The sequence below is a fragment of the Schistocerca serialis genome, chromosome 9 (genome assembly GCF_023864345.2).
Source record: "Schistocerca serialis cubense isolate TAMUIC-IGC-003099 chromosome 9, iqSchSeri2.2, whole genome shotgun sequence".
In the NCBI taxonomy this organism is placed as follows: domain Eukaryota; kingdom Metazoa; phylum Arthropoda; class Insecta; order Orthoptera; family Acrididae; genus Schistocerca; species Schistocerca serialis.
Genome location: NC_064646.1, coordinates 221,645,391 through 221,666,567, shown reverse-complemented (window position 1 = coordinate 221,666,567; position 21,177 = coordinate 221,645,391). Strand labels below are relative to the sequence as shown.

At 41.1% G+C, this 21,177-nt stretch overlaps 1 non-coding gene across 1 annotated transcript; it reads left to right on the top strand.

Annotated features, from left to right (window-relative positions):
- Positions 1–5,259: 5,259 nt before the first annotated feature.
- On the top strand, positions 5,260–5,336 carry Trnas-cga (transfer RNA serine (anticodon CGA)). Its single transcript has one exon. It is a non-coding gene; the product is annotated as a tRNA-Ser (tRNA).
- The last annotated feature ends 15,841 nt before the right edge of the window (positions 5,337–21,177 follow it).

The window sequence follows — 21,177 nt, the reverse complement described above, 5'->3', positions numbered from 1 at the left end:
AATTTCATTTCGCGTAGTGATGGATTCCGGGTGTCACAGTAATGGCAACTGCGGCATCTCCTCTGACAGGCAGCTGGCGAAAGACATCGTTTTGCTCATTCCACACATGCAGGATCTTTACGACGGCTGTGGCGGTGCTATACGTAATTAACTGACAACTCGTTCTTCAAGCTACAAATCCTAATTTATTTCAACACTTCGGACTGCAGTCCTAGTTTCTCATACAATTATCTTCTCTCCACGCATTTTACTGCTAACTTATGTGCATTGCCACAAGGATGCAGTTCTCCGCAAAAAAACACCGCTGCGAACCTTTGAAATAACTATCACTTCGGGTTTATGACTGCGCATAGTTTTCATGTTGGTATGTATCCTCGCGGCGTTTCCCTGTAAATCCGTGAAACGATGCCAGCAAGCGCACTGTCTCTGACGTTACTGCCCGTCCCCTTAAAACTCAGCCACATTTCCACCCTTCACCAACCTGAACTTACGTACCTCCAACGAATGAGCTAGTCTATAAGATTTCCTCACAAGAAATTACAATTAAATCAATAGCATTAGCTGCTGATGGGCATTGATATACATCAACGGAGACAATTGAAAGTGTGTGCCCAGGCGGGGACTCGAGCCCGGGATCTCTTGCTTACATGACAGACGCTCTATCTATCTGAGCCGCCAAGGGCACAGAGAATAGTGACACTGTAGGGATTTATCACCGGCACGCTCCTCGTGAGACCCACATTCTCAACTTACAGTCCACACACTACATTCGTAGTGCCCCTGCCATTATACCCATTACTCGCGGCAGACAATCCACCGAGTCCCGTAAGAGTTCTGGCAAGTCGTGTGCATCCGTACTGAAGAAGGTCATCAGCTGGTTAGCCTTAAACGATATGAAGATGGCATCCGCTCTTTCGGACACGTCCGAAAGAACAGATGCCATCTTCATATTCCTCACAAGAAGCGGACGCAGCTGCTTCGTTATCCTTGGTGCACAAACTGCCTTAAGTAATTAAGATCAAACTGACTATGTCTATTACTTTGCCCTGTAATAGTTGCACCAAAGCTACATTACTTGCAAAGACTGTCTCATCCATTATCGACACCCTTATTATTCAGACATAGATTTTTTTTTTTTTTTTTGGTCATCAGTCTACTGACTGGTTTGATGCGACCCGCCACATGAATTCCTTTCCTGGGCTCTTCATCTCAGAGTAGCACTTGCAACCTACGTCCTCAATTATTTGCTTGACGTATTCCAATCTCTGTCTTCCTCTACAGTTTTTGCCCTCTACAGCTCCCTCTAGTACCATGGAAGTCATTCCCTCATGTCTTAGCAGATGACCTATCATCCTGTCCCTTCTCCTTATCAGTGTTTTCCACATATTCCTCTCCTCTCCAATTCTGCGTAGAACCTCCTCATTCCTTATCTTATCAGTCCATCTAATTTTCAACATTCGTCTATAGCACCACATCTCAAATGCTTCGATTCTCTTCTGTTCCGGTTTTCCCACAGTCCATGTTTCACTACCATACAATGCTGTACTCCAGACGTACATCCTCAGAAATTTCTTCCTCAAATTAAGGCCGGTATTTGATATTAGCAGACTTCTCTTGGCCAGAAATGCCTTTTTTGACATAGCGATTCTGCTTTTGATGTCCTCCTTGCTCCGTCCGTCATTGGTTATTGTACTGCCTAGGTAGCAGAATTCTTTAACTTCATTGACTTCGTGACCATCAATACTGATGTTAAGTTTCTTGCTGTTCTCATTTCTACTACTTCTCATTACCTTCGTCTTTCTCCGATTTACTCTCAAACCATACTGTGTACTCATTAGACTGTTCATTCCGTTCAGCAGATCATTTAATTCTTCTTCACTTTCACTCAGGTTAGCAATGTCATCAGCGAATCGTATCATTGACATCCTTTCACCTTGTATTTTAATTCCACTCCTGAACCTTTCTTTTATTTCCATCATTGCTTCCTCGATGTACAGGTTGAAGAGTAGGGGCGAAAGGCTACAGTCTCGTCTTACACCCTTCTTAATACGAGCACTTCGTTCTTGATCGTCCACTCTTATTATTCCACACATAGATATCGAAACAATATATTGGACAAATGACATTCCAAAAGTACGGTTGTTTTTCTATGTGATTAATATTGGTAGATTCTCATTATGCGTGTATTAAAGCCACTGTGTTCTGTTTTAAAACTTTGATACTTCCTACTGCATCCAAAAGCTCTCCAAAAGAGCAAAAAAAGGCCTGTACATATCGTAAATCGAAGTCAGCACTACCATCTCAGTACAATTTTATCCTACTAGCGCATTATGAACTAGTGGAGCTAAAAAGTGCTGTGTTGGTTATTTCTCGCTTTAAATAACTTCAGTCATTACATCGCTACATACATTTTTCAAGAGCTTGTTAGCCTAAGCTATGTCATCATTTCTTGTGTTAATGTAAATAATGTGTGTGTGTGTGTGTGTGTGTGTGTGTGCGTGTCTGTGAGTGATAGAGATTGGTGGTTTAATACTGTTTGACGATAAACCACTACAAAATTTAATCGAAAGTTTAAAGGTTTGGAAGCGCTATTAATGCCTGTGATAACCACTCGTAAATACACTGATGATCCAGAACTTATGACTACCCGCTTGAACTGAGCGAGGTGACCCAGAGATTAGCACACTGGACTTGTATTCGGGAGGACGACCGTTCAAACCCGCGTCCGGCCATCCACATTTAGGTCTTCTGTGATTTCCCTAAATCACTTCAGGCAAATGCCGAGATCGTTCCTTTGAATGGGAACGGCCTGCTTCCTTCCTCATCCTTCCCTAATCCGACGGGACCGATGACCTCTCTGTTTGCTCCCCTTCCCCATAATCAACCAACCAACCATCCACCTGCTTAATAGCTTGTTGCCGGACGCGGTGGTCTAGCGGTTCTAGGCGCTCAGTCCGGAGCCGCGCGGCTGCTACGGTCGCAGGTTCGAATCCTGCCTCGGGCATGGATGTATGTGATGTCCTTAGGTTAGTCAGGTTTAAGTAGTTCTAAGTCTAGGGGACTGATGACCTCAGATGGTAAGTCCCATAGTGCTTGGAGCCACCTGAGCAAAGATTGTGAAATTTGCGGAAATAGCGAGCCGCTGATTTGCGTACGCTGTGATGGCACCCGATAACTACTCAGTTGGGTTCCACAGGATTTTCATCAGGCGAATTTGTTTGCCGAAATATCAATGTGAGTTCACTATAATGCTCCTCAAACCTCTTCAACACTGTTCTGAGTCCAAGACACAAACATTTATACTGCTGAAAGATGATATCGCCGTCCGGAAAGTATGATGGGATGCAGATGGTTCGCAGTTGTCAGAGCGTTTTCGATTAATACCACGGATCCCATGCAAGCTCAGGAGAATGTCTCCCATAGCATAATACTGGGTCCGTGACATGCTGCACGTTTCGAGTCGCTGTTCACCTCGATGACGGCGTTTGTGGAGGCGAACAGCGACCTAGTCTGAGCCGACAAGTTTCCGTTGATCGACAGTCGAATCCTGATGGTCCTGTGCCCACTGCAATCGTAACTGACGATGTCGTTGGGTCAAAATGTGAACACATAGGGGTGGTCTGCTGCGGAGCTCCATGTTCAACAATGTACGACGAATGGTGTGTTCCGCCGGCCGAAGTGGCCGTGCGGTTAAAGGCGCTGCAGTCTGGAACCGCAAGACCGCTACGGTCGCAGGTTCGAATCCTGCCTCGGGCATGGATGTTTGTGATGTCCTTAGGTTAGTTAGGTTTAACTAGTTCTAAGTTCTAGGGGACTAATGACCTCAGCAGTTGAGTCCCATAGTGCTCAGAGCCATTTGAACCAATGGTGTGTTCCGAAAGACTTGTGCGTGCACCAGCGTTGTGATCTTTCGGCAGAGTTGCCACAGATCACTATCTATCCTACTTTTTTAGAGCATACAAGCCTCCGAACCCCATGTTCTGTCAGCAGTCGTGGACGTACAACCGTTTAACGCCTAGTGGTAGTTTCACTGCCCTTCTACCTCTTTTCGTGGATGCTCACGACAGTAGCACGAGCACAGTAGACCAGCTTCGCCGTTTTTGAGATACTCGTTCATAATCTCTGCGTAATAATAAATTGTCCTTTTTCAAAATCCCTTATCTCGATGAATTTCCCCATTTGCAGCCAATATCTTCGCTAGGGTGATCCCCCGCCCGCTCTGCTCCGCTTATATGCTTTTATTACTGCGTCACGTGCCCACAAAGACATCAGCGTCCAACATCGCGGTGGACAGTGTGGCTGATCAGTGTAAATATGCCGGATAACCTAATAAACAGGAACGGCAGTTTAATGTAAATAACGCCTGGGGTCCGGCACTCAGTTTATTAAGATCTCGCTGGGAATCACATGCACTACCAGAGCCGCGACACGCTTTTCACGGAATATCAGTTAGAGCTCTGAAAAACAGAACAGCATCGAAGGAAGTAGCGGGCGTCGGGAGTGGAACTCGTCTATAAATAGCGTCGCTGCACCAACAATATTTCACATTCTGCTTCGAGTCGAGGCAGCGAGATCATACAACAGCACAACTCACAGCACGTGAAGAAGACGGCAGGGGTGCTAGTTGAGCTATTGTGCACAAAGTGAATCTCCGGAAGCACATAATCTAGAACCGTACGTAACGTTCGTGATGCCCAACGCAAAAAATAATGCATCTAGTTATCGTTCCATTAGAAACAAAGTCGAAATTTACTTTTGCTACAAGTTCATATATATATATATATATATATATATATATATATATATATATATATATATATATACCTACAACCAAAAGATATGAATACAGCTAAATAAGGAGATATCCATCGCTACTTCTAATTATTCTACTAATTGTGTCGATATGTTGTAACCCCATAACAAGTAATACTGTGGAATAACATAGGTTTAAAATAAAATAAAAACACAACGAAAACAGCCACTAAATTTTAAGTTTTGTCGGGCGGCAATTCCAGCCTTTTTCTCAGGGACATTACCACAATTTTTTTCCTTAATAACCCACCAGAAGGGTTGTGCAATCGGAGTGTTAAAATTAAAACATTTTACATCTTTCGAGATTGTTTCCCAGAAACAAAGCGTCTGAGCTAAACACCGTAAAGCATAGGAGTGTGCACTGATATGCAACTTCCTGGCAGATTAAAACTGTGTGCCGGATCGAGACTCGAACTAGGGGCCTTTGCCTTTCGTGGGTCGTGAATCGTGCTTGGGTAGCTCAGTTGGTAGAGCACTTGCCCTCGAAAGGCAAAGGTCCCGAGTTCGAGTCTCGGTCCCACACACAGTTTTAATCTACTAGGAAGTTTCACCGTAAATACCATCTGACGATGTAGAAAAGCGTCCAAAACACTCCGTAAAAAAAGGGACTGGTTACTTTACGCTTTTACTTATATTTTCAACAGACAGTAACGGAAAAAAACCTCCCAAATAAGCCGGCCGCGGTGGTCTTGCGGTTCTAGGCGCTGCAGTCCGGAACCGCGGGACTGCTACAGTCGCAGGTTAGAATCCTGCCTCGGGCATGGATGTGTGTGATGTCCTTAGGTTAGTTAGGTTTAAGTAGTTCTAAGTTCTAGGGGACTGATGACCTAAGATGTTAACTCCCATAGTGCTCAGAGCCATTTGAACCATGAACCTCCCAAACAATCCAATACAAAATTCGTCTTTCGATATCGCTTAGTGTACCACAACGAAGAATTGTTTTTTTCTACGGGGTTTTCGGAAATTCTCTTTAGAAAGTTGTAGTAGTTGTAGAGGGCAATGAGTACATAATATTTTGACTAGGAACTCATCCCCAGAAACGCACTGTTTCCGTTCTACGACGGGTTCAGTTCAGATGCGTAATCCGTCCACGTCTGCTGAGGAAAAGAGACAAGTCTCAGAGCTGCTTGTCCTGGTATGCAGTGGGGTAGACTGGATGACGTGTACTACGTCCGACGGCCACCTGATGCTGCGCAAGAGATGCTAGTCGGCTGTGTCACAAACTTTTTCCGCAACGTAATGCATCACTACACAAACCTTTTGCCGAAATAACACATCGGTTCATAGAAACAGGTACCTTCTCCGTGAAGAGGCAGCACTGTGGTGCTCCACAGTGAAGCCGCACGGCCGAATATGATGAAAATCTTTCACATTGAAGAGGACCCGCCTACGTGTGATCAGACAGTTGCGCGTGAAATGGGTATTATCAACAGTGCAATTTGGGACGTCCTGCGTGACCAAGAATTACTTCCGCACCACTTAAAAAGGGAACACGATATGGGATCAGCCGATTTCCCGAATTCACTTTAAGCCCGTTGTATGGGCCTTGTCGTGCGACTAGAGACTATTAGGTCTCTAGTCGCACGACGAGGCCCATACAACGGGCTTAAAGTGAATGTGCTACACCTTGTTTAATAGAAGTGACAAAACCTTATGGTTATGCATCAAGTTTTATAAAGTTGACGTAGGACATGGCTTGTTTTAGGCAAACATTTAAATAATATTTTATGTTCTGAAGAAGACTTTATTACTAACGTTGAAACCTAGGTAAACGATAAAGTTAACCTGCAACTGTAGGCTGTATATTCTTATATCACTAAGTGGTCATATTCTGCAATTTTGGGTGAATATGTCTGATTATTTGCTCGTTGTGAGGTACGCTTTTTTTTTATTCTCACCTCCAGCCATTTGAGAGGTATGAATTCTGGTTTGTGAGCCGCTCAACTGCGCGGTCAACAACGCCCGCACAAAGTCCCAATTTTTTTTCACAGTCCAATCGAGCCACTGTCACGAATGACGATGGATGATGAAATGATGAGGACAACACAAACACCAAGTCCCTGGTCAGATAAAATCCCAAACCCGATCTGGAATCGAACCTGGTACCCGTGATCCGGAGGCAGCAACGTTAGCCTCTAGACCACCCCTTTGACAGGTAGGTGGTTGTTACCTCCACAGTGATTCTTTTCAGATAGTAAATGACATGTGTACCAATTCGGTGAAATCGATACAGTGGTTTAGTGGTTGACGTGGAACAAACATACGTACATACACTTTTATAGTATGTGGGGATTCCATGACTGTCCCTCTCCGACTGAGGGAGACATCACCTGAGCTAAGGGGCACCTGCATCAAGGGCTCGAAAGCCCGGCATTTATACAGCTACACAGAAAGCACAGACTTTCATCACGTGATGCGGGTATCATGGTTATCTCTGGCAGGAGACATTGTTCTCGATTAAAGTAATCTGTCGTCATTCTACTAGTGCAGACTCGATATCCTGCTTTATCTAACTGAACACATTCTTCTTTTTTTCTTTTAAAACTACGCAATTATTTCAGAAAGTACGTTACACATGTTTTTAAACGCTAAGACATTTGTGTAAGAATGGTGCATTATCAGAAGAGAGCACACGTTCCACGTCTTCTGTAGACACTGTCCCCCTGCGATCCAGATAACACGTGTATCACAGCGTGGAAGTGAAGTGACGTGGCTACTTGGCTGCCTGAAATGTACTCCAAGGTTGAAGTACGCTGGACAGTACGATTTTTGTGGGCAAAGCGTCTAGATTGTGCCTTGAAATTCTGACGGTGTATGGACCTAATGTTATGTCGCATCGAGCTGTACCGAAATGGTGCCAACAATTTGACCAAGACAACACTTTTAGTTAGTTAGTTGCTTTCACGTTCCACGGATCATTCTTCCGATAAACCGTATTGAGGTGGAAAGAGACTTTTATATTTGTACCACAAATTATGTGGTAAGTAGGCCCACATGCTCATGACTAATAATTGCTTTTTTATAGTAAAGAAGAACATACGGATGTGAGTAAGAACCATCTCTTACTCACGAGAATAATATGAATTCTTCTACGGAAAAAATGTCATTGTGAAGGAGAATCTTTTGTAGTTTATTTTTTTACTTTGTTGTCCACCAGGCATTTTATATCAATAAGTAAGAGATCAAAAATTTTGGTAGTAGCATTGTGCACCACGTCTTTTGCTAAAAAAAATCTTAATCTGGTGTAATGATTGTCTTTTTCTCTTCTGGTACAGTGGATAATTTCATAAGGGAATAAATATACTGTGAGTCAGTTGCCAGAACCCCCATCTCCTTAAACAGACATCTAAAAGATGATCAGAGGTAAGCACCAGATGTTATCTTCCAGTGTGTTTTCGTTCTTATAGACGAGTTATTAATTGGTGAAAATATGTGGACTTACTGATTTGTCTCTCCCCAAGGTTTGCAATGCTTGTAAGAGCAAATGTAGCTGAACTAAGTTGTTTTACGAATTCTGTCCTTACTTAGGCTATATCCTGCTCCACCTACTATAACAACCTGATCCTCTCTGCAAATCATTGCACAAATTCCCTGCGTCATCTGTCACCTGGCTAAGATTAGCACTTGGCTTCACAATACTTGCGACCTGAGACCATGTTCCCAATTATTGAGGATGGTATCTGTTCTTTCGGGCATGTCTGAAAGAACAGATACCATCTTCATATAGTTAAGGATAACCGGCCATTGACGTTCTTCTTCTGTGTGGATGCACACGCATTGCCCGAACTCTTACGGGACTCGGTAAGATTGTCTGCCGCGAGTAACGCGAGTTCAAAATGGTTCAAATGGCTCTATGCACGATGTGAACATCTGAAGTCATCAGAGCCCTATACTTACAACTACTTAAACCTAACTAACCTAACGACATCACACCCAACCATACCTGAGGCAGGATTCGAACCTGCGACCGTAGCAGCAGCGCGGTTCCTCATTGAAACGCCTAGAATCGCTCGGCCACAGCGGCCGGCAGTAACGAGAGTAATGGGCAGGGGCACTACGAATGTAGTGTGTGGATATTAAGTTGGGAATGTGGGTCTCACGGGGGGACGTGCAAGGGATAAATCCCTGCAGTCGCACTATTCTCTGTGCCCTCGGTGGCTCAGATGGACAGAGCGTCTCCCATGTAAGCAGGAGATCCCGGGTTCGAGTCCCGGTCAGGGCACACATTTTCAACTGTCCCCGTTGAAGTATATCAACGCCTGTCGACAGCTTACGGTCTTGATTTACTTATCATTTCATGTTCCCAATTTGTCATGTACCATCTGGCCTACACCTCTCCCGATGACAACTACCCAGCAGTTACACACTTTTTTTCCTACTCTCATTTGGTGCCGACCTACACTTAGTTTCTTTCCTAGAAGTCCACTGCACCCTACTGTGGCCTACATTTGGATGAGTCTCTTCTTCTTCTAATTCAGCTAACAAGTCAAATTTATTCGGTACTGTAAGCTCAAATGTATTTGAAAAAGTTGAAGAGCTTTTCGCCTTTCGCTCATTGCTTGTTACATCTGTCCAGTTCTCTTGATCTGTTTCCCTCTTCAACCTATCTGTTTCAAATTCCATGTGTTCAAAAGCAGCCTGAAGAGCACAAACCTTCGCCTCCTGTTTAGTGATTCTCTTGTTTCCCTTGTATAATCTACAGTTCCATAGGAGATCCTCGTTGAGTTACCCATTCAGTTCACCATTACAGTCACCTCAGTGAAACTCCAACTCACAATATACACATACCACTCCCTGACTCCTGTACGGCAACATCCACACTTATCACGCATTGCAACACAGATCAAAAGCATCAACACACTTAACACTTGTAGCGTTGCTCTTGGGGCACGAAAATAAAAATAATGTCGAAAAAGTGAATATTTTGGTGGGTCACTTGGCAACAGAATCAGGGATTGATTACACTATTATAATAACATACGTTGAGCATTAAATACCTGAATAAGAGCAGCATATTGATACATATTTGAGATCGTTCGGAAGAAACATTATCATTTCTGTGCATTTTTATAGTCGCGATGTAGTCATACCCGGATCAACACTAAGGGACCAGAAAATTTATAGGCTTTAAAAGAAATGCAATACTACACACTTTAAAAAAAAATTGGTTCAGAAATAATAGGAAAACGATAATGTTCCTTCTGCCTCATGCTGCGTTCGGCCCATCAGTATGATCGTAATTTCTGGTGATGAAGTAACACAAAATAATTATCCTTCAGGTAAATAAAGACATAGAAATCATAAAGGTCAATTTACTAAAATAAGCACACTTATCTTTTGTAGTGTTGGCAGAAGAGCCAACACTGTTTTTCTAGAGGAGGCCGAAATGCACGCGTTTAATTACAAGCTGACTGGCGTGAGGTCTGGAACAGGACAATATCTTGAGAATTGCAAATAAAGTAAGTAGTTGATATAATACTTAACTTTAATCCACAATTGTAGAACATCGCTCTTGATGATACATGCTTCATATAATAAATATCAATTGAATACGGCGCCTTGCTAGGTCGTAGCGAATGTAGCTGAAGGCTATGCTAACTATCGTCTCGGCAAATGAGAGCGTAGTTGTCAGTGTAGCTTCTCTAGCAAAGTCGGCTGTACAACTGGGGCGAGTGCCAGTACGTCTCTCTAGACCTGCCGTGTGGTGGCGCTCGGTCTGCTATCACTGACAGTGGCGACAGCAAGTGTGGTGTCTGGCGGTGACACCACATCTTTAACACACGTTTTTTTAATGCTACGTACCTTTTCATATTAAATTACAATGGAAGACCATTGTGGTTAAACACTTTACACATAACAGCCAAAATGTCCTCTTGATGCTGTCTGTTCGTAATCACTTACAAGAAACTACATGTTTTCTGATTGGAAAAAATAACAATTAGCATATTCACTCAATATTTTCACATAAAATATAAAATACAGTTGCAGAACGCAGCAAGTCCGCGTCCGCCTTTCATAGAGTACAAACAGTAAAAGGTGAGGCGCCAAATGCCTCATTTGTCTTGAAACGACAGAATTCTTTTTTATACCATTAATCGATACACGAACTTAAGAGATCTACAGGCACCGCGTAAGAACGGCAAAGACTCTGTCGCTGCTATGCGATGGTTCATTTCTTTTACTTTACAATTGTTCGATAACTTTAGGCCCTCAGGCGTTTACTATTGAGCGTATATTAATGTTTTTGAGGCGAAAATTACTAATATTACACTGCCTCCCATGAGGAGGGAAGGAATACCGAAGGTATTACTTTCATCCTCATGCCCATTGGAATATTTGTAATTTTCGGTTGTAACATACAGGTTATTAAAAGTTTCATTTCACATTCATTCCATAATAAAAGAATTAACGTTTCAATTTGTAGTAACTGACGGTGGGTCATTGTGAATTTGTTCTGTGTTTCAATCAGTGTTTGTATGGATTCAGGCTTTCTTGATGATTCTTAAAATTAAGGCTATAAGTACACATATTTACAAAATTTATAAGGAAATAGAGTCACACTTCATTTTTCATCGTTGCAAAAGTAATTTCACTATCACAACTGGTACGCAACTTTCTGTTTTGACTGTATTCATTATATTGTCATCGTCATGTCAATTGATTGCCTTGTCCTTTATCGCACTTAATTATACATTTATTTTCGTCGCACGTACATTATTTATGATAGACTTGGATTGTAGAGCGGACACTGGTGACGGCTTCGACAAGGAAGTCCGTATCTTTCACTTTCAGGGCTCGAGTGTGGCTCTCCGAATTATTTCACATATGAAACAGATAAAATATATTACAATAGCTTACAGAACTAATTTTATATACATGTAGGATGGGATATAGGAAGGATCGGATCCTTTGACGTATTTTCGTGTGCTTATTTTCATTCGTATCGTGACCTCTCGTTAAAGTTTACATTTCAACGGTGTTCAGCGGTGATCTTGTCACTTATCTCTGTGTACAATCAGTTATTGTACTAATTACGCTAACTTCTCTATCTTAGTGTCTCTCAGACGGTTTATGATACATACAAAAAAATATTTTTAGTACTTGGTGTGAATGTTTTTGCTACAGAATGTAGCGCACAGCAACTGCTGTTGACGGTTGAACGTTTACATTATTTCGTCTCATGGTGGTTGTCCGCCAACACTGTTGCGAGCAATCTTGAAATTCAGTCTGTGCGCGCGCACGTGACCGGAGCTTACTTGCAGAGCGTTGATTTCGCGTTTGAGGTGCCGTGCGTCGCTTTTGTTCGGCGGATCGTGGCTTTCTGCTTTTTAGATTGCTGGAGGGAGCTTCTGCCACCGAAACTGTCTCACATCACTTGCTGTCCACTATCCAATTACGGATTCACAGGTAAGTGGTAGCTACCGCTACAACTGCATGTGTGGAATGACACTGATTATGACACGCTGCACACATCAATGAATTTTCACACATATGGTGCAGTAGAATACTGCCACTAAAAATCGTCGAACTTTAAAACTTCACTTGCACTGTGGTGAGCGTCTACGTGAACGGTGTATTAAAAGAAATTCTCGCTTCGTAACATCACACGGTGTTTACAAGTTGATTTACATACTAATATTTACAAGAGTTCATTTAAATCGAGAAATAATCTAATTGAGCACTTTGAATCAGAACAATTGTTTCTTAATTAGTCTTTTTTTTACTATTTATGCCTACGGTCACAAGTAAGCTACTATAAGTCCTTTTTCTTTGACCAAATTCTTTCCAATCTCCTTTACAAATTAATTTCATTCATAGTAATCTTTATCACTCTTGCTTATTCATTTTGTAGGCCCAATACATTTTTTTTATTCTCATCTTATTTCGTGACTTGTGAGGGGAGCTTCATTTATGTCGAAGTTTCTCTCGTATGCGCTTTTCTTTAAAGAAAGTTCGAGGATAGATTTGAAACTAGCAAATCCGCCTCTGCATTTCGTGTAGAAATACAAACAGTCGAAAAAGAAAAGTGGGCAAAGCGGACCTACTCGCGGATCGTCGATAGAATTTAAATTACTCCTCAACCAGGTCAAAAATTTAATTTACATTACGCATTACAAAAGCAATTTGCGCGTCGCGAACCTACTCATACGTAGTGCCTCACTTCCCAAGCACACGTGCACCTTTACAAATTGATCCTGGGGAGTGGATAGGATCAAGGATCTTAAAGGATTTGCACTTAGGAAAGGGATTCAATAATCACATAATCACAGAGAAAACAATAAATATTGCACGGCGCACTTAAAATAAAATCTATAACTTCAAACATGTATATCTAATATGTATCTTGCTGCAGCTTGCTTTCTACTCTTTGTTCATTTCATAGACTAAGTCAAGTTTATGCATTACGCATTTGGGTATTAATTATCATTTCTATATATAAGCCTCTCACAAGAGTGTTGTTGTTTGCTGCTGTGGCGACCTGTGAAGCTTAGGCGAGATTCTTATTCTATTTGCTGCTAGCTTGTGAATTTGCAGTATCGCTAATGCTCAATAGTACCGTGAAGTTGCCACAATAAAGCATGTTACTCATATGTTCTTTTACTCAGCTTGTTTATAGTCTGGACTCATCTTACTTTGAGTTATATAATAAACTTCCTTTTTATTCCACCACGCTTTTACTTAAGGTTAACGTCAGGTCTTTTTAGAACAATTGCACTGCGTTATCAATCTGTTCATGCTTAATCCTAGGTATCTGTTTACTTCAAAGAGATGATATTTTATCGCTGGCACAGCACTGTGCTGGAACTTACAAGTTAAATCTACCGACTGTTTTGCGCTAGCAGGTGGTGCCTTATTTACGTCACATTTGAAAATAGGTAATAACCTCATAGAATCGAATCTTTTCACACTACTTTCCTCTTTTGTCTGGACGTTAAGTATTTTCTTTCAAAACAGGTCATTAATTTGTCCTCGATTAAATTTCACTTACTAATACTAAGCACATATAATCATCATTTTCATATTACTATTTAGCGAGAGAAGTGCATTATTCGCTCCTTCCTGGTCATTTTGAAATTACTATTTAGCGAGAGAAGTGCATTATTCGCTCCTTCGTCTTTCCTCATTTTAGTACCTCGGTGCTAATTAATACCTCTCCAGTACATAATTTTTTTTACATACTAACTTATAACTAAAACTGAAAATCGCCTCTAGGACATGTCCTCCCGTTTACATAAAGATTATTCATATAAATACGTGTCTATAACTTATTCTGTATTTTATTTTCCAGATGCGTTGTTTCAATACGTAAGGTTTCCTTTTAGCACCGGTTAACGTCCGTAGTCAGTTCAGTTCAGTTCTTGTCACTCATTGGTTAATCCTGATCTCCAATACCTTAGAATTTTCTTACAGCTTAAATTAACTTAATTCCTGGCGTTATAAAATTTTCTTAAATCATGATGGTGGAACAATCCTTTGATTTTATTCGTGGCAGGGTCAGATAACAAATAGCTACCAATGTGTGGTTTCCTCATTATGACAAAGGGACTTTCATGAATGTGTTGCCACTTACGATTCTTCTTTAACAACAGGGATGGTTTGAAGTGAGTCCTGACTAATACCTTTTCTCCTTCTTTGAAATCGATAACTCTGTTTACCTTCTTATCAAATGCCTTTTTTCGGAGGTTAGCATACATTGTCAACGATATGAGAGCTTGCCTGATTTTTGGGTCTAGGTCCAATTCGTTGTCTTGTAACTTTGGAAGGGGGTCTATCCATTCATTCCTTTCTTTTGATCTTGACATTAACTCACGTGGCGTGAATCCGGTCGACAGATGAGGAAGGTGGTTTACAATCTGTTCGAAAGGTGTTACGAAGTCTACCCACTTAGATTGCTTATTCGGAATGTACGTCCTTATAAATCTGTTAAATTCTTTGAAGATTCTTGCTGTCGGATTCGATTGCGGTCGAAACCGGGATATCAAAATTTGTTTGATTCCAGGGCGAGCAAGAAATGCGTGAAATTTGAAGCATTATCGGACAAGATTGATTCTGGAACCCTGAATCGTGGGAAATAATCATTTTCAATGCGACGAATTATCAGATTTGCGCAAGAAGATTTCACTGCGTACAGTCTTATGTGCTTAGAAAAATTGTCCAGGATTGCTACTAAGTATTCAGCGCCTCTCCTTCCGGTGGGTAGTGGACCTGCCAAATCAATACTAAGAAGCTGGCTCTGAGCACTATGGGACTTAACATCTATGGTCATCAGTCCCCTAGAACTTAGAACTACTTAAACCTAACTAACCTAAGGACATCACACAACACCCAGTCATCACGAGGCAGAGAAAATCCCTGACCCAGCCGGGAATCGAACCCCGGAACCCGGGCGTGGGATACTGAGAAGCTGGTTTGGCCTTTCAGCAAGTATTGGATTTAGTGGGATTGAAGAGGAAATGTTTAAGGATTTTGCCTTTTGACAGATGACACAGTTTCTCAATAATTTATGGATTCTCTGATGTAGATTCGGAACGTAACAGTAAGTCGAGATTTTCCTTTTACATTTTTCTGGTCCGCAGTGACCTCATGAAATGTGAGTGTACCACAGAAGATGTTCAATGAAATTTCGAGGGATGCAAACACACCAGCTCTCAGATGACTCAGACGTCTTATGAGATAGCACTTGGTTATGAACTTTATAAAACTTCGACAACTTGTGGGCTGGATTTTCGTGAAGAATTTGCGTAACCTTTTTCCATTTTGGATCTGTATTTTGAAGAATCTGAATCTGCCTACATAACTGAAAAAAATACTTTCTGTGAATTGGATCTTTCATTAACAAAATTTATAATTAGACATTTGTTCCACCAGTTCTTTGGTTTCTGGTAAGCCCTCAGGTGAGCGAGAAAGTGCGTCTGCTATAACATTATCTTTACCTTTTATATATATAATGTCAAAGTCATATTCCTGCAGGAATAAGCACCATCGAGTAAGACGGGGATGTTGCAACTTGCATGTAAGGAGGAATGGTAAGGCTAGATGGTCTGAATAGACTTTAATTTTTCTTCCGTAGATATAATAGTTAAATCGCCTAAAAGCCCATAAAACGGCGAGTGCCTCCAACTCCGTAACCGAATAAGACTTTTCACACTCAGATAACACTCGACTCGCAAAGCTAATCACTTGGATTTGCTCGTGTCCATCTACTAATTGAATCTGGAAAAGACAAGCGCCGATACCCACAAAGGAAGCGTCTGCAGTAATGCAAAATTCCTTATCCATCTGAGGATGATGCAGGGTGTCACTGTTAAGCAAATTGTCTTTAATTTTCTGAAATCCGTCTTGGCATTCCGGCGTCCAATTCCAATGTGAATTCTTTTTTAAAAGGTTGTGAAGAGCGGGAGTGTTCAATACCTGACTGGGAAAAAAACGTCTGAAAAATGACGTAAGACCGATAAATCCTTTCAGTTGCCTTTTTGTAACAGGGGTTGGAAAGTTTTTTACAGCCGACAATTTTTCCGGGTCAGGTTTAATTCCTTCAGGGGTGATGATGTGTCCTAAAAATTTAATTTCACTTTTTCCAAATTTGGATTTCTTAAGATTTGCTGTAACTCTCTGAATCGTTGAAATACCTTTTGCAGAAGGGCCACATGATCTTCCCAATTTTTCGATGCTACAAGAGCGTCATCCACATAGACTCTTACTTCATCTTAAAGTTCAGGACCTAGTACACAGTCAAGGGCAGAAATAAAAATTCCGGAACTCATATTTAGTCCAAACGGCACATCTTTGAAATGGTGAGATCTACCTGCAAAAAAAAAGGCAGTGTACTTCCTAGACTCCTGCGCAAGTTTTAGTGGCCAGTAACTGCTTTTCAAATCAAGGGTGCTCAAATACTTAACTCCATGAAACTTCTGCTGATGCTCTTCAAGAGCCTCTGGTCTCTTTCTTATGGGTACTATAATTTTATTGATAAATCTTGCATCTAGGACTAGCCTTACGCTACCATCTGATTTTAGTACAGACAATAATGGACTCGAATAAGGTGAATGAGACACTTCTATCATATTCCAGCGTAACATTTTCCTGATCTCGCACTTGACAGCTTCGCGTCTCGCATATGGAATGGAATAGCTTGTTCTACAGTAGGTTGAATAGGGCAGAACATCCATTCGATATTCAAAGCCTTTTATTAGTCCAGGTTTCTTACAAAATACTTGAACGTAATCTGCTAACAAACTGTAAAGCTCATTCTTCTTTTGTTTGGATAATTCAGTGGACTCACTAACTTTACGGTATAATTCATTCTGGCCGGGAATTAGGTCTTTATACTCATCGTCATTAACACTTTCAAGATCTGTCATGTCTTCTGTCTGACTGTACTGTTGTCTTTTAGTCCATGGCCGTACTGCTATTTGAAGCACCCCAAAGTTTGTCTTCACCTTGCTTCTTAACAAATTTACAGTTACTTGTTGCTGACTCGCTACTAGAGTACAGATTCCACACTCGATGTCAATTTTGGCTTTCGTCTGCCTCAAGAATTCCATACTCAGTATATATGGCACTGATAGGTTTTTAACAATAAGAAAAATGCACGTTACTGAAATAGACTCTATCTGGATTTGAAGCTGAGTCTGAAGATTTACACGTTGTGTTAGTGGACCAATTGCTCCCGAAACGGTGCAACCTTGAATTGGAAGTGACAAAACTTAGCATACAGAGGATATTTGCTTAAATAAACATAAAGATAAGACATTTATATTACCTCCTATATCTACAATGGCTGTTACTGGTATGTTGGCAATTGATACTCTTTCGGAAGGTTGAACTTGTCCGTCCCATGCGTCATCATTGTCTTTCGTCTCAGTGTCTGCTACTAGATCATCCCGTACGTTTGTCTCTTTGTCATTCCTAATTGCTTTAATTTCGTGTAGACTAAGGGACAGGGTGCCCCCATTCAAACCTGCAGCATCCTCTAGGAGGCTCAAAGGTGCTGCTTTTAATTTTCCGCTCGACGCTCACTTTCATGCGGATTTATATTTCTTAAAGTTTCTTCCGTCTCGAACTGGTGTTGGTTTTGTGGTACGAACTCGGGTGGAAATCGATCTTGTTGTCCTGGCGTATTCGCTTGCGCATAATAAATTTGTGTATTATGCGGGCGTTTAGGCTTCAGACTTCTCGAAGGTCCGTTCACTTGTTGCGTGAAGTGTATATTTTGTGGCTGAAAGGTATTTTGCTGTGGCTTGTGTTGATTGTAACCGTTACTGAAAGGAGTACGTTGGTCTCCACCTTGTATATGCCATTTATTTCCTTTCCACTGACGATTTGAATCGTAAGACTGATCGTTTTGATAATTACCGTTGATCGGTTGCGTGTTTCCATATTGCTGTGGCTGTGTATTATGATGTGCATTTCCGTACTGAGGTGGTGACGAATTATATATTGGATTGTACCTCTGGCCGTTATTGTACTTATTTTTGTATTTACTGTTGGAGTACGTAGTGTGTTTATTTTTGAAACCGTTGTGGGGTTGGTACTGGCCGTCGCTGTGACGCGCTTTCGCTCGGCCACCATTGTTGCCTGCGTATTCTGTATTGTGCTGACCGCCAGCACTGAAGTGGGCGTTGCTAACATCAACTCTAGCGCCCTCGTAAATCAGATCTAATGAGTCTAACACATATAGGAAGGTGTCCGTATCGTCCTCAGACACGTTTACTAACTTTTCTCTGATCGCAATCGGTAGCTTAGTTTTTAGAATCATAATAACGTCTTTGGCGGTGATCGACGAATCCCAGAACTTGATTTTCGCTAAATAATTTTCAAAATACCTTCTCAAACTACCGCGCTTACGGTTAAACACTTCGGCGTTGTAAACCTCTTTTCTCAGGCGCTGCTACACACCAGAACTCCAGAATTTAGCTAAAAACATCTGTTCAAACTCTTTGTAACTTTTACAAGAGTCGTCCATTTCGGTTCCCCATAAGGCATCATCGCCTACGATAAGTCCAGTAACGAATTGAATTCGCTGGCGGTCACTATTCGGGAAAATTCCTGAAAAATTTAGGAGGAACACTATAGGATGAATTTCTCTTTTCTGTGGTGAAAGGTCGGAAAAACACGATGTTTGATCACACTTTTCTCCTGCATCAAACTGACAAAAGTGGGTGGGCGGGTACTCTGGTTAAATTGTGCTTCTATAGAACTTTGAGTTTGAGCGTTATCAAATGGTGAACGGTAATGTACCTGCTGTTGTTCATTACATCGTGGTGAATTATTCCACTCTCCTGACACGGGAGGTGGGGAATTTTCAACTTGACATTTTAGTGTACGAACTTCATCAGCTATCTGTTGACGCCATTCAGGTAAATCTTGATCTAACGTTCGTCTTATCTGGCCTAATTCTGACATGACCGTGTCTCCTGTTTTTCCAGGGGCTGCCAATATTTCAAAGGTCACATTTTTGACAGTTTCCCTGAGTTCGTTCTTGACCTTGTTTTCTATGAATTCGTCTTTGTTTTTAATCCACTCTTGGTAGTGGTCGGACAATGCTTCAGCATATGCCTTAACAGTATTCTTTATTTGATCCTCTACATTAAGAGTCTCACTCTTGTTTGGAAAGATCATCAACAACATTCTCGATCGTGTCTACTGCTGTTTTAACTCCCTTCACCTCATCAGAGATTGTAATATAATCTTCTTTTAAGGTCGCAGCTTGTTTTTGATATTTCATCACTTTTGAATTTATCTCTCCCTTGGCTGCTTCGATTTTTTTATCTAACCGTTTTGAAATATCCTCTATTTTTGACTCTACCTGTGTGTAAATTTCTAGCCTCATGGTCGTGATCTGACTACTGGTTTGGCTTTGGACATTACCCAACAGTGTATTTAAATCAGCTGTTATGTCTGCCTTTAGTTCGGCCTTTACCGAATTTAGCCGTGTATTTAGGTCATTTACCTCCGTTTGCAGATCCGTTTTTACTGAATTTGTGTCTGTTTTTACTGAATTTATGTCTGTTTTTACTGAATTTATGTCTGTCTTTACTGAATTGCACAAATTTGTAAGGACCTGATCTTTATTATGCCGTCTTTCGGCCTTCTCTTTTTCTTCGCGGGCTTTTTCATTTAATCTTTCCTGTTTTTGGCTTTCGAACTTATGTTCCATTATTGCTTCGATCGTTGCGGCCAAGTCATTTTTTTCAAAAGCGGGAATAGTTTGCACACTAGGACCAGCTTCTAAAACTTCGGTCGACGCTGCTTCTGCCTCCGCTCGTGTACCTATCGCGCGTGATCGTAATGGATAGTGAGGTCCATTCGCATCACCGCTGTCGTCTGGTTTTGTTTGTGTCTGCTGTTTACTGTCAGCCATGTTCATGAATTATTTGTCAAACGTCAAAATTCAACAGATATTGTTTTTCACTGCCGTCAGTCGTTTGTCTGTGACGTAGTGCTATGGCTTACTGGGACCAAAGATGAAATTTTAACTCTGGGTAACAACTGACGTTCATGTACGCCAAGAAGAAAAGATGGTACCTACTAATTACAAACAAATGAAATATCACACGTTTTACCAGTTTTGAGGGTAATTATCCGCCATATTGTAAAAAAAAATTTTTTTGGATGCACTGACAACAATGTTACACTTTCACTGAATTTAAGTACTTAAGAATGGACTATAGACAAATTGAAATAAAGCTGTTTCAAGGCAAGGAAATACAGGTTTACGTTCTGATCAACTCGAAAGATGCAACGTCACTACGAAAGCTTGGCTACTGCGTATAAAAATTTCACTTACTATGGCTATCTTGATGGTGATACGGCTGGATACACGCGTTTTTTTTTTTTTTTTTTGTAATTTCATCAGTCGTTTATCTGAATTAATTAAAAGGTTTTCCCACTTCTCTTTCTCGATTCAATTGTATCCACATGAAAAAATGAAACAATTAGAACAAGCACTGAAAAATTTTTAAACACATACATGAAATGATTTTTGATCAAGTCCCTGTTCGGGAGCCAACTGTAGCGTTGCTCTTGGGGGACGAAAATTAAAAGTTCAAGCTTCCGAAAGAGTATCAATTGCCAACATACCAGTAACAGCCATTGTTAACATTTGAATATTTTGGTGGACCACTTGGCAACAGAATCAGGGATTGATTACACTATTATAATAACATAAGTTGAGCATTAAATACCTGAATAAGAGCAGCATATTGATACATATTTGAGATCGTTCGGAAGAAACATTATCATTTCTGTGCATTTTTATAGTCGCGATGTAGTCATACCCGAATCAACACTAAGGGACCAGAAAATTTATAGGCTTTAAAAGAAATGCAACACTACACAATTAAAAAAAATTGGTTCAGAAAT